This window comes from Castanea sativa, chromosome 7 (assembly GCF_040712315.1).
Source record: "Castanea sativa cultivar Marrone di Chiusa Pesio chromosome 7, ASM4071231v1".
Classification (NCBI taxonomy): Eukaryota; Viridiplantae; Streptophyta; class Magnoliopsida; order Fagales; family Fagaceae; genus Castanea; species Castanea sativa.
This window is the reverse complement of record NC_134019.1, coordinates 10,521,250-10,532,729: the sequence shown is the minus strand read 5'-3', so window position 1 is coordinate 10,532,729 and position 11,480 is coordinate 10,521,250.

The window sequence follows — 11,480 nt, the reverse complement described above, 5'->3', positions numbered from 1 at the left end:
TAAAGTATGTGATACAAAATCTGGTAGAGATATATGTAAGCATGTACTACCAATGTTTTCTTTTCAACATCCAAAATCGATTTGTGAGTATTAAACTTTTTTTTCACTTTCAAAAGTGGGAAATTGAATTAGAATCCATGTTCTCTATAAAGAAGGAATCCAACCGTATCTCTAAAATACAAAACTATTAAGACTCTATTTGATTGAAATGATGGAAAAGTAGAAAAATGGAAAATAGTTTAGTTTATCATTAGTACTTGGTTGGATGATGGAAAATAAATATAAAAATTTCCTCCTTTTTGTTAAAAAGTAAAACAAAAGGATGAAAAATGTAATTTTGAATTTTTTTTTGGAATAACATAACTATCCATTTTCACCTTTGTTTTCTTCCAGCTTTGGGGAGAAAATGATTTGTGAGCTAGGTTCAAAAGTACCTGGCCCCCACCTTTTTGCTCCATGTTTTGCATTGTTAACCAAATGGCCAGCTCAATATGTGATACAATTAATGCAATCGTTTAAGGCCCCCAAATAAAAGAAGGCCCCCTACTTGAAATTTTTTTTTATATATAATATATTTATCTATATATTTTAATTAAAAAAATTTAAGTACTTTTATTGGTCAATAAAATGCATTAAAAATGCCCCATTGTATCCTAAAATGCAAATGATTAAAAAGGGAAAAAACAAAAATAGTCAAATTTTAGCTAACATAATTAAATTTTAAGAGACAAATTTATTAACTCATTCTTGAAATATGTTAAAATCAAAATTAATACCAGACAAATTTATTAATAATACAACATAATTGTCTTGAAATATGCTAAAATAGAGAATATAAATTTCAAAAAACAGAATAAAAATCTCTCATCTCTCTATCTCTCTACCTCTCCATCTATATTCTTACCTTTCTTTTCTTCATCTTGATTCTTGATCTTTTTCTATAAACTCAGTCTAGTTGTTGATTCCCTTCAATTCACAGTAAATTCAAAATTGAAAAGAGGAATCGTGAGTTGTGCGCATACTAGAGGTAATCTTCTCCTCCTCTCTATCTTTCCGAAACTTAAGATGAGGAGTCTGCTATTTATTTAACTTAAATTAAATATTTTTTTAGTATATTTCACTGCATGATTGATTGATAGGAGTCATAGGACACGTTTTTTGCACATAGCCATAGTATAGGCTAGACATCTGCACTGCACAGCAGCACAGGCTGCACAGTTGCACATTGCACAATAGCATAAGCTGCTTGCACACTGCACAGTTGCACACTGCACAAGTTGAATAGGCTGCATAGCCCACAGTCATAGTAGAACACGTTTTCTTACTTTATCAATTATTATAAATTATCATACCAATTAATAATTTGATGTGTATCATATCAACTCATTTGTATTATAGTGACATTAATTTATTGAACCATGTAATAAATTAATTTTTATTTGTGTAGATTGGCTTTAGAAAAATTGCAATAACCAAGTTCTATTATTCTATACTTTAAATTTTATTTTTAGTTAAATTGTCATTTTTAATTATAAATTGTGTTTTTTTTTCTATAAATATTTTCTCATTATAAATGTCTACTAGAAAATATTTATCAGGATATGAAAAACATAAAAAAAAAAAGAGAGAAAAATTGAAAAACAAATTGAATTTCAAAAAGGATCTATGGATAAATTTGTTACCAGCATTAAAAAAAAAAAACACAATAGAAAGTTTGGGTGAAAATATTACAAATGAACAAGAAACTTATCAAAAAGAGTTGGAAGATAATGAAATTATACAACAAAAAGAGAATAATGAAAATAGTCCTAATAATGTTCAAACATCTAATGTAACAATAATTGATAATGAAAAACAAAATAATTTAGAAGAAAATGAAAAAACAGCTAACCTACTTACTAATAATATATATGATCCAAGTCAATGGGAAAATATTGATACAAAATTAAGATATTTATTAGTAGAAAAGGGTCCAATTAGAGACAATGATCTAAATTTTCCTATAGATAAAGATTGTTGACATTTTTTTACTACATTTTATTTTAAGAAGTTATCAAATGGGGAGAAATTTGATAGAAAATGGCTAGTGTATTCAAAAGATTTGGATAAAGCATTTTGTTTTTGTTGCAAGTTTTATAATTCAACAACACATGGTAGTGGTACAAATCAACTTACTAATGAAGGAACTAATGATTGGAGAAATATTAGCAATAAGATCATTAAAAATCATGAAACAAGCAAAGAGTATGTTACTAACATGAATGCTTGGATTGATTTAGAAATGAGATTATTGAAAAATAAAACAATTGATAAAAATTTCCAAGAACAAGTTAACAAAGAGAAAGATCATTGGAAAAAAGTGTTGTTAAGAATTATTGTTGTAGTAAAAAATCTTGGAAAAAATAATTTGGCATTTCGAGGAAAAAATGAAAAGATCTATCAAGAAAATAATGGAAAATTTTTAAGTCTAATTGAAATGATTACAGAATTGATCTAATAATGCAAGAACATGTTCGATGTATTCAACATGGTGCAATTCATAATCATTATCTTGGACATTATATACAAAATGAATTGATACAATTGTTAGCAAATGAAATTAAATGTAAAATTATTAAAAAGATTAAGGAAGAAAAATATTTTTCAATTATACTTTATTGTACTCCTGATGTAAGTCATTAAGAACAAATGACTCTAGTACTACAATGTGTGGGTATATCAACTAGTCCAATAAAAATAGATGAGCATTTTGTAGAATTTTTAAAAGTAGATGATGCTTTTGGAAAAGGTCTTTTTAATGAAATATAAGTGTAATAAAAAGTCTTAAACTTGATATTAATGATGTATGTGGACAAGAATATAACAATGGGTCTAATATGAAAGGAAAAAAACAAGGGGTACAAAAAAGAATTATTGATATAAACCCTAAAGCATTTTACACATCATGTGGTTGTCATAATCTTAACCTTGTGCCATGTGATGTGGCCAATTTTTGTCCTAAAGCTATATCTTTTTTTGGAGTAGTACAATGTATATATACATTGTTTTCTTCTTCCACAAAGCGATGGAAAATTTTACAAGATAATGTGTCAAGTTTAACTCTAAAACTATTGTCACAAACACGTTGCGAAAGTCAAATTGAAAGTGTAAAAGCAATAAAATTTCAAGCTTTAGAAATAAGAGATGCTTTGTTACAATTAGCAAAAACAAGTGAAGATCCTAAAACAAAAAGTGAAGCCGATTGTTTGGCAACATATGAGCTTGAAATTTTTGAATTCTTGTTACGCATGACTATTTGGTATGATATATTATTTGCCGTTAACTCTCTGTTAGTAAAAATTTATAATCAAAAGACATGCATATTGATGTTGCCATAGATCAACTAAAGGGTCTTATATCTTTTTTAAAAATATATAGAGAAGATGGATTTACATCTGTTATAATTTCATCTAAAGAGATTGCAACCAAAATGGAAATAGAGCCTATATTTCGTGAAAAACGTATAATTCGTAGAAAGAAACATTTTAATAAGAATGCCAATGATGAGATAACACAATAATCTGCTGAAGAATCTTTTAGAATTAATTATTTTTTATATATAGTAGATCAAGCTATTTCATCAATTAATTGAAAGTAGGTTTGAACAATTTCAAATATATGAAGATATTTTTGGTTTTTTATTTAATTTTGAAAAACTAAAAGCACTAAAATATTGTCTTTATCTCGAAAGTTTTCTCAAACATGATGTTTATTATAATATTGATGGCTTAGATTTACTTTCAAAACTAATAGTTTTAAAAGAAGTTATGAATGTGGGGAGTTAAAGGACCTGGGTAGGTATTTGGGCCTTTGGGCTCTGTTAAGAAGGGTCAGTTCATTCTTGACTAAAGGCCTTTAGGACCGTCTTTAGGACCGCAAGTCGGCTCACAGGCCGAGGGTCCGAGGATTTGTCTGAGGAAGAATCTCTCCTCGGAACAGACCCGTGGTGACTTAGAGATTCGCCAGAAAGCTCAAGGCAGAGTTCTGGAAAGACTGTAGGATAAAGAGGGGATCCAAGTACCCTCTAGACGCACCGGTGTGAGAGAAATATCTCAGAAAAAGGCTGCTACCTCCACATTAAAGACCCTGCACCTACCTCCCTGGCTGCATTAATGGGGAAGTGACCTCTGAATAGTAGAATTCAACCTTCTGGCTATTATTCAAAGACTTCAAGAAGGTGGTGGAAAGAGGAGAGGAGAGAGGAGAAAATTTGGGTGACACGTGGACAAAGGAAAATGAAGAAGTATTTAAGAAGAGAAGGGAGCAAAGAAAAAGGGGATCGGTGAGTTAGAAAAAGAGGGACTAAGAACTATAATCTTCAAGAAAAAAGAGAAGGGATATAATACAGAATTGTTCCTCGGCTTACGTCCGAGGAGATCCCTTTGTCATAATCATTTATTATTTGCAAATACTGTAACACCTTTGCTTATTTGTCAAGGTTCCAACACCTTAAACTAGATTTCAAATCCACTCTCTACAAATTTTATTGTTTAAGACTCATTGGGCCTGAGCCCACGTTTGTCTTTGGGTCCAGGTGCAATTGTGCGCTTACAATGAAAATAGATGAAAATACTCCAATTAATGTACTGAATTATTTAAAAAGACTAGATTCTTTTCCAAATGCATATATTGCTTATAGAATATTACTAACAATACCTGTTATGAAAGCATCCGCAGAAAAAAGTTTTTCAAAATTAAAATTAATAAAATCTTATTTATGGTCTACAATGTCACAAGAAAGATTAAGTGAATTAGCTATATTATCAATTGAAAAAGAAATGTTAGAGGAACTTAAATACAAAAACTTAATTAGTAATTTTGCATCTCAAAAAGCAAGAAAAATAGATTTTAAATAAAAAATTAAATATATATTATTTGATTAATATTTAAATATAAAAATGCCCCTCTTAAAATTTTCTTCTAAGGCCCCCAAAGTTGTTGAGCCAGCCCTAAACCAAACAAGACAAAAATTGATGTTTTTAACCTAGATTTCTATCAAAAGTTTTTCATCCTTCTACTTTCACCCCAACCAAAATACTCTACAAATGCTCCTCTCAAACATTTGCTGAAAAGATATAGCATATATGAGTAGTGTCATAGGGACTACAAGTTTTACTATATTGAGTTTACAAACTAATACACCACCGATTATTGAGAGGCAATTCAAATATTCATTTACGCAGTAGTTAAAGCGTAGCACTCAAATTCATTGTCAAATTAGTTTGTAAACTTTATTTAATAAAATTTGTAGTACCTTTAGCATTTTTCCACGTATATTAGTTACCTAAAATTAATTCAAAGAGTGAGAAATTGAGAATCAAAAGAGAGAAGGTGGATGCCGTAACTAACCTTCTTTGGCCATGGCTTCAATTGTTAAGCTATGAGACTTGTCATTGCAACACAGAGAGCAAGTTCCATCACGAAATTGTCCGCAACAATCAACGCAGGGCAAGAGGTACTTTGCATCATTTACTTGGTTTGTTCCCGTCGCCACCTCCACTGTATAAAACATCAAGTATTATAACCTATAACCCTTGTAATATACTTATTGTGAGGTTCCGAGGACCCGAGAACCCGAAGACCCGAAGAGAGGAAGGCCGACATACAGTAGGTAAGATGGAGCAAAGGAGTAAGGGAAGTTACCTGAGAATACCCGAAGATGATGTGGCATGGGCATTGCTGACATAAGGGTTACAAATATCCGAAGGTGGTAGGCTAAGTTAGAGAGATGCATTAAATGCCCGGCAACAACCATTCTGGCCGCATTAATTGGAAGATATCAGATCAATCCGTTGCATTAATGTGGATATGACCTGAACAGTGTTGAATGCAAAGCTAGAACTCTGCTCCATTACCGACAGACAGGTGTCAGAAGGAAAAACATAGTAGATTGTGAGGTGTAGAGCCATGATGAAAAGAGCAAATAGTATAAATAAGAGTCGGGGCATTATAGAGAGGGGCTTTTTGTTGTTGAACCCTCTCTACCAAATGTATTGTACGAGGACTTTTAAGTGAATAAAGCAGCAGTAACGTTTTTAAGCTGGTTTATGAGTTTTTGGTCCTTACACTTATCATTATGATAAATGCATCATACATATACTTGGTTTATTGCAATTCTCATAGCAGAGAAATGAGCCCATTTTTTTTAATTTTTATACTATTTGAGGCAAGTAATTATAGAAGCATGTTTATACTTTCAAGAAACAAAATTATTAATGAAAAGTTAAATTCACTTTGATTGTCAAATTAATCTCTAAACTTTAATTTTGTTCAATTGAGTCCCTCATTTTGTAAGACTGAGACCATTTGGTCCTTTTGAGTAAATTTGTTAATGAAGAATGTGCAGTTTAAGCATTTTTTATAATTAAAAAAAAAAAACTTAATGAAAAACCTTCACATAACACTCCCTTGAAATATATCAAAATATATCATACTGTTTGAAGAATACAATTAAATGAAATATGGTAAATTATTCGAGCCTCCTTTGAAATTATCAAAATAGCAGCACTTGTCCTAAAGGATTCTATAAATGGCATATTCTTTTTGAGATTTGTAAAAATGCAAAAATTAAGTCCATACAACCTCTTAAAGTATGAATTTACTAACCAAATATTCCACTTTAAAAAAAGAAATTTAATACCAAACTATGGTTGAAGTGACACTCTTATCGTTTAAGGTTTATGGATGAATGAAACTGTTCCTTTGAAGTATGTATGAATTCGTATAATTTTTTTTAGAATGAATATTTCATTAGTTAAAACTTAATTGTCGCATTTTGATAACATTCAAAGGAGGACTAAATTTTAAAGATTCATTGTACTAAATTGAATTTTAACTAATCAATGGAGGAGGGAAGAAAAAGCCTCTCTAACATTTGTGAAAAAGATGAGGGGAAGTATGTTAATTAAAGAAAGAAAAAAGGACAATATATTAACGTCTACTTTCATCGTTGGGTATCTTTGCCACCACAGCTGAGAAAATGAGAAGGAAAGCTACAAAGAGGAATATAAAACTTTTGGAATTCATTTTCTTTTGGGCTTAGATGCTTCTCACAAATCTCACCACAAATATTTGAGGTAGTAAGTTCCTTTCAATGACCACTATTTATATAGGTATACGAAGAATATAAATCTTCTATCACATTTTTTATGTTTCACTTTATATTCTATCAACTACAATTTACCATGTATTAATTTTTTTTTTTTACCAAATAACTAATGTTTAAAATGAAAAAAAAAAAATCAAACAAATGACAAGTTGTGGCTGGTAAAGATAGCACAAAATAAAACACAGAAAATAGAATAGATGATTTGTATTTGTTGTATGAGAAATACAAATCATCTATCCTACTTATTGTGTTTTACTTCATTCTTTACTAACTACAACTTATCATGTATTCATTTGATTTTCTTTACCAAAAATATAAAGTTTAAAATGACAAGTTGTAGTTGGTAGACCTTAAAGTAGAACACAAAAAGTTTGGTTCAACTTTCTCATATTGTGCTTTTTAGAAAAGTTGCGGTTTTTCAAAGTAGGGTATAAAAATTAGCTTTTCAAAAAAGTTGAATATTTGGTAAAAATTATGAAAAAAATTATTTTTAAAAAAGTTGAATGTTTGGTAAGAAATTATCGAAATTGCATTTTCAGATGTAAATTATCAAAAAGGACAATACAGATAAGAGAATTCTTCATACTTTTGTGTGCATAGTTTTTTTTAAAAAAGAATTCTTACTTGTAGTTTTACATTCTTAATAATAATAATTTTTATTATTATGACTTTATGTCTATACTAAATGGCTCTTTCAATTTTTTTCATAATGGAATACACAATTATTATCTTAAAACCCAATAATTTGGTAAGGTATATCTCTACAAAATAAATTTTTATGGAAAATTATATGTTTATATTGGACTTGCAATATAAACTTGCATTGTAAACACACACAAAATGATAAATTTGTACAAACTTATCTTTTAAATTTTGTATTTATAACACTCATTAATGATAAAATTGCCACCATATTTCAAAGATCAGCTATTTATTATACTAATTTACATGCATTAATGATAAATGTTGTACAAAATTATATTTCAAATTGTATATTTATTACTCTCATTAATGATAAGGCTGCCACCATTTTCCAAAGAGCAACTCATTTATTATACTATTTACACTCATTAATAATAAATGTTGTACAAACTTATCTTTTAAATTTTGTATTTATTACACTCATAAATGATAAGACTGCCACAATTTTCCATAGAGCAGCTCATTTATTATACTAATTTATACTCATTAATTTTGTATTTGTCTTTTTTTTTTTATACAAGATAGAATTTCTACTCTAGCCTAATCTAAGTATATATATGTGTGAAACTCCCTTCTAAAAACTCGAACCCTGGCCCTTGCCCCCCACACCTCACAAGTATTTATACTTGTGGAGTAGCTTAGTGCATGCATTCCACTTCCACCTGTCATGTAACCCAACGCCAAACCTATTTTTCTTTTCTTTCTTTTTTTTTTTTTTTTTTTTTCCTTCTCATCCATACATTTGCCTCTTCTTTTCCCTTTTGATATTTTCCTCCACACATAGAGTTCCTCTCTTTCTCTCTCTCCCGTAAAAATGAAGAAACATCACCACCAAGCTTTCACTCTCACACTCATAAACTCAATTATTCCATCCACAATTAAACCCACAAATCATACCTTCCTATAATATACAACCACTCTAATCACACCTCCCATCTCCAACGATCTTCTCCAATATACCACCATTTCCAACTCCCCACTACACACAGTGAGATCCTTTCCTTATTGTTTTTTGTTGACTGGGAAAATTTGGGAATTCAAAATAAAGCTAAGGGTAATTTAGGGATAATATGCTTAACTAGCAATGGCAACAATGCATGCAAGAGTGCATTTTCATATTCCATCTTAGAGGGTCCATTACCAAAATTGGATTGATTGCAATTTCAAAATGCACGATTTGGAAATCTTACCAAATGCGAAAAAATGAAAAAAAAAAAAATCCTTTTTAAAATTGCAATCTTGCGTTTGGTCCAAAAATGCTAAACCAAACAAGCACTTAAAATGATAGGATAAACATTGGAAATCATTATACGACTCAAAAATTTATGCTAAAGAGAAAATTTATTGGTCTTGGAAGTTGAACCACTCCAATATGATTGCAATCCATTGAGAAAAGTAAGGACGGAGTCTATGGATATGGTGTAGGCTTGGCTTCAGGAGACCTAGGAATATCAAGCTTTTTAGACAAGAAGTTGGGTGACATGGTGAAAGAAAAACTCTAAACCAAGACCTCAACTGACTCTCCATCAACTTACTTGGGAGACCTTGGAGTAAAACTCACGAATAAGGGAGATAGTAGGTGATGTAGAACAGACTACCATGGCCTTCCTAGACTCTCAAGGGCACTTGAAATCGCACAAGGCAAAAATGCATTAGTAAAAATCATTTGGGTGACAGAGTCAAAATCCCATGAAGTTTGGAAGGTTGGAGGGAAACGGTCTTCTGAGCAATAGTCGTTGCTTTGCCACGAGGTACCCCTTGATTTTGGCAAATTCATCTGTTTAGCCCCCAAAAATTGTGATTTTTTCATTTATAGTAATTTATGTTTCTTTAATAAGTTTTTGCTCAAAAGTTAGAATAAAGTTTCGTTTGTTTTGGGATGACCAAGGGGGAAACTATAGGGGGGCTGGGGGGCATAACCCCCCCTGGCTTTTCAAAATTCCATCTAATAGTACTACTAAAACTAAAGACCCTTCATGGATTCGAGGTTTACTACCAGAAGGTAACAGTGTAGTTTACATCCATCAAAGAGAGCATCATGTGTGCTTTCTTTAGGCTTCCGCGACATCATAAGGTGAACAAATTCACCTAGCAAACTATCCCAATGTTTATTCCTAAGATGTTTAGGAATGATAGAGTTTGACAAACTCTCATCTTAGGAATGCTAAGTACTAACCCTATTTTGTGTTGGATACTGTGTTTTATAGTTTTTATCTATTCATATATATCAAGTATATGCTTATATTGCTGGTACTTGTTGTATGTTGTTTATTACTTTAACATTATATATCTATCTTGTTTTCCACATATATGTGTTATGTGCTCTTTAAGTATTCAGGAAAGACAAATAATATCTCATCAAGGCATTTTGTTCTTGTAGCTTCTCGGTTTTAAGTAAAAATGTAATTTGGCTGACTTTGTATTGGGATCTTCTTGTAAATTGGATTCTGTCACCGATTTTCTCAAAGGGGGAGATTGTTGAGTTTATAGGACTAGATTGGCAAACAGTGATCATTTGTATTCAATTTGTGCAAGTCTCAGTGTGTCTTGGGGGAGTTTTGAAGTCAAATTCAAATCAAATCTTCAAGATCAGTAAAACCAAACTTTCTAGAATCTCAACTCCATCTTGATCTTCCGTAAATCATTTATTTGGACCCATTGAGTTAGAATCTTGTTTTGATTTAATTTTCTTGTTTGTTTCAATAGTTGTCGCAAAGCTAGGGTTTTGTGGTTCTCAAGCCAAGGTATAAAAGCAACCCTAGGGAACATCTTTAGAGACTTTTAGAGAGCCATTTGTTGTACACAAGCATATGAATTCTTCCAAGCTCTCTTGAAGTATCAACTACAGATGCGTCATGTAATGATAAAGCCGAAATCATCATCAATCGTGTAGCAAAAAGCTTGGGTAATGATTTGTCAATCTTTAAAACGGGGTCTATAGACCCCAAAAACGCAGCTATAGGCTATAGCCCCGTTTACAACCTAGGCCTAAGTGGCGCAGCAACAGCCCCTGCGGGTCTGTAGCCGCGTTTTTATAACCGCGGCTAAAGGTCAGGCCTAAAGCCGCGTTTTTAACCATGGCTATAGTCTAAGACCTATAGCTGGGTTTTTTAAAAATGCGGCTACAAACCCACTTTGAGCTGCGTTTATAACCGCGGCTATAGGTTTTATTAAAAACAAAAAAAAAATTCTGGGTTTTTTTTTTCCCCAAAAAATTCAAAATTCAAACAAAAAAAATTCAAAATTAATCACAAACCTAGAAAATTCAAAATCAAACACAAACCCAAAAAATTTAAAATCAAACACAACATACCCACAATACAAACACACCTAGAAAATTCAAAATCAAACACAATATCCTCATAATACAAACATAACATGCTCCAAATTATAATAACACAAACCCATGAATCTCCTCTCATTCAACAAAACCAACCCAAATCTAATACTAATTCCATTCAAGGAACACAAACCCATTTAAACATAAGCACAATATCAGCAACACAATAGCACAAATTCAAGCACATATCCAAAAAATTCAAAATCAAATAATTCCACCAACGTAAAACCCATACATATAAACACATAAATATTACTCTCAATGCTCATAAAGCTTAGATAAAAAATAAGC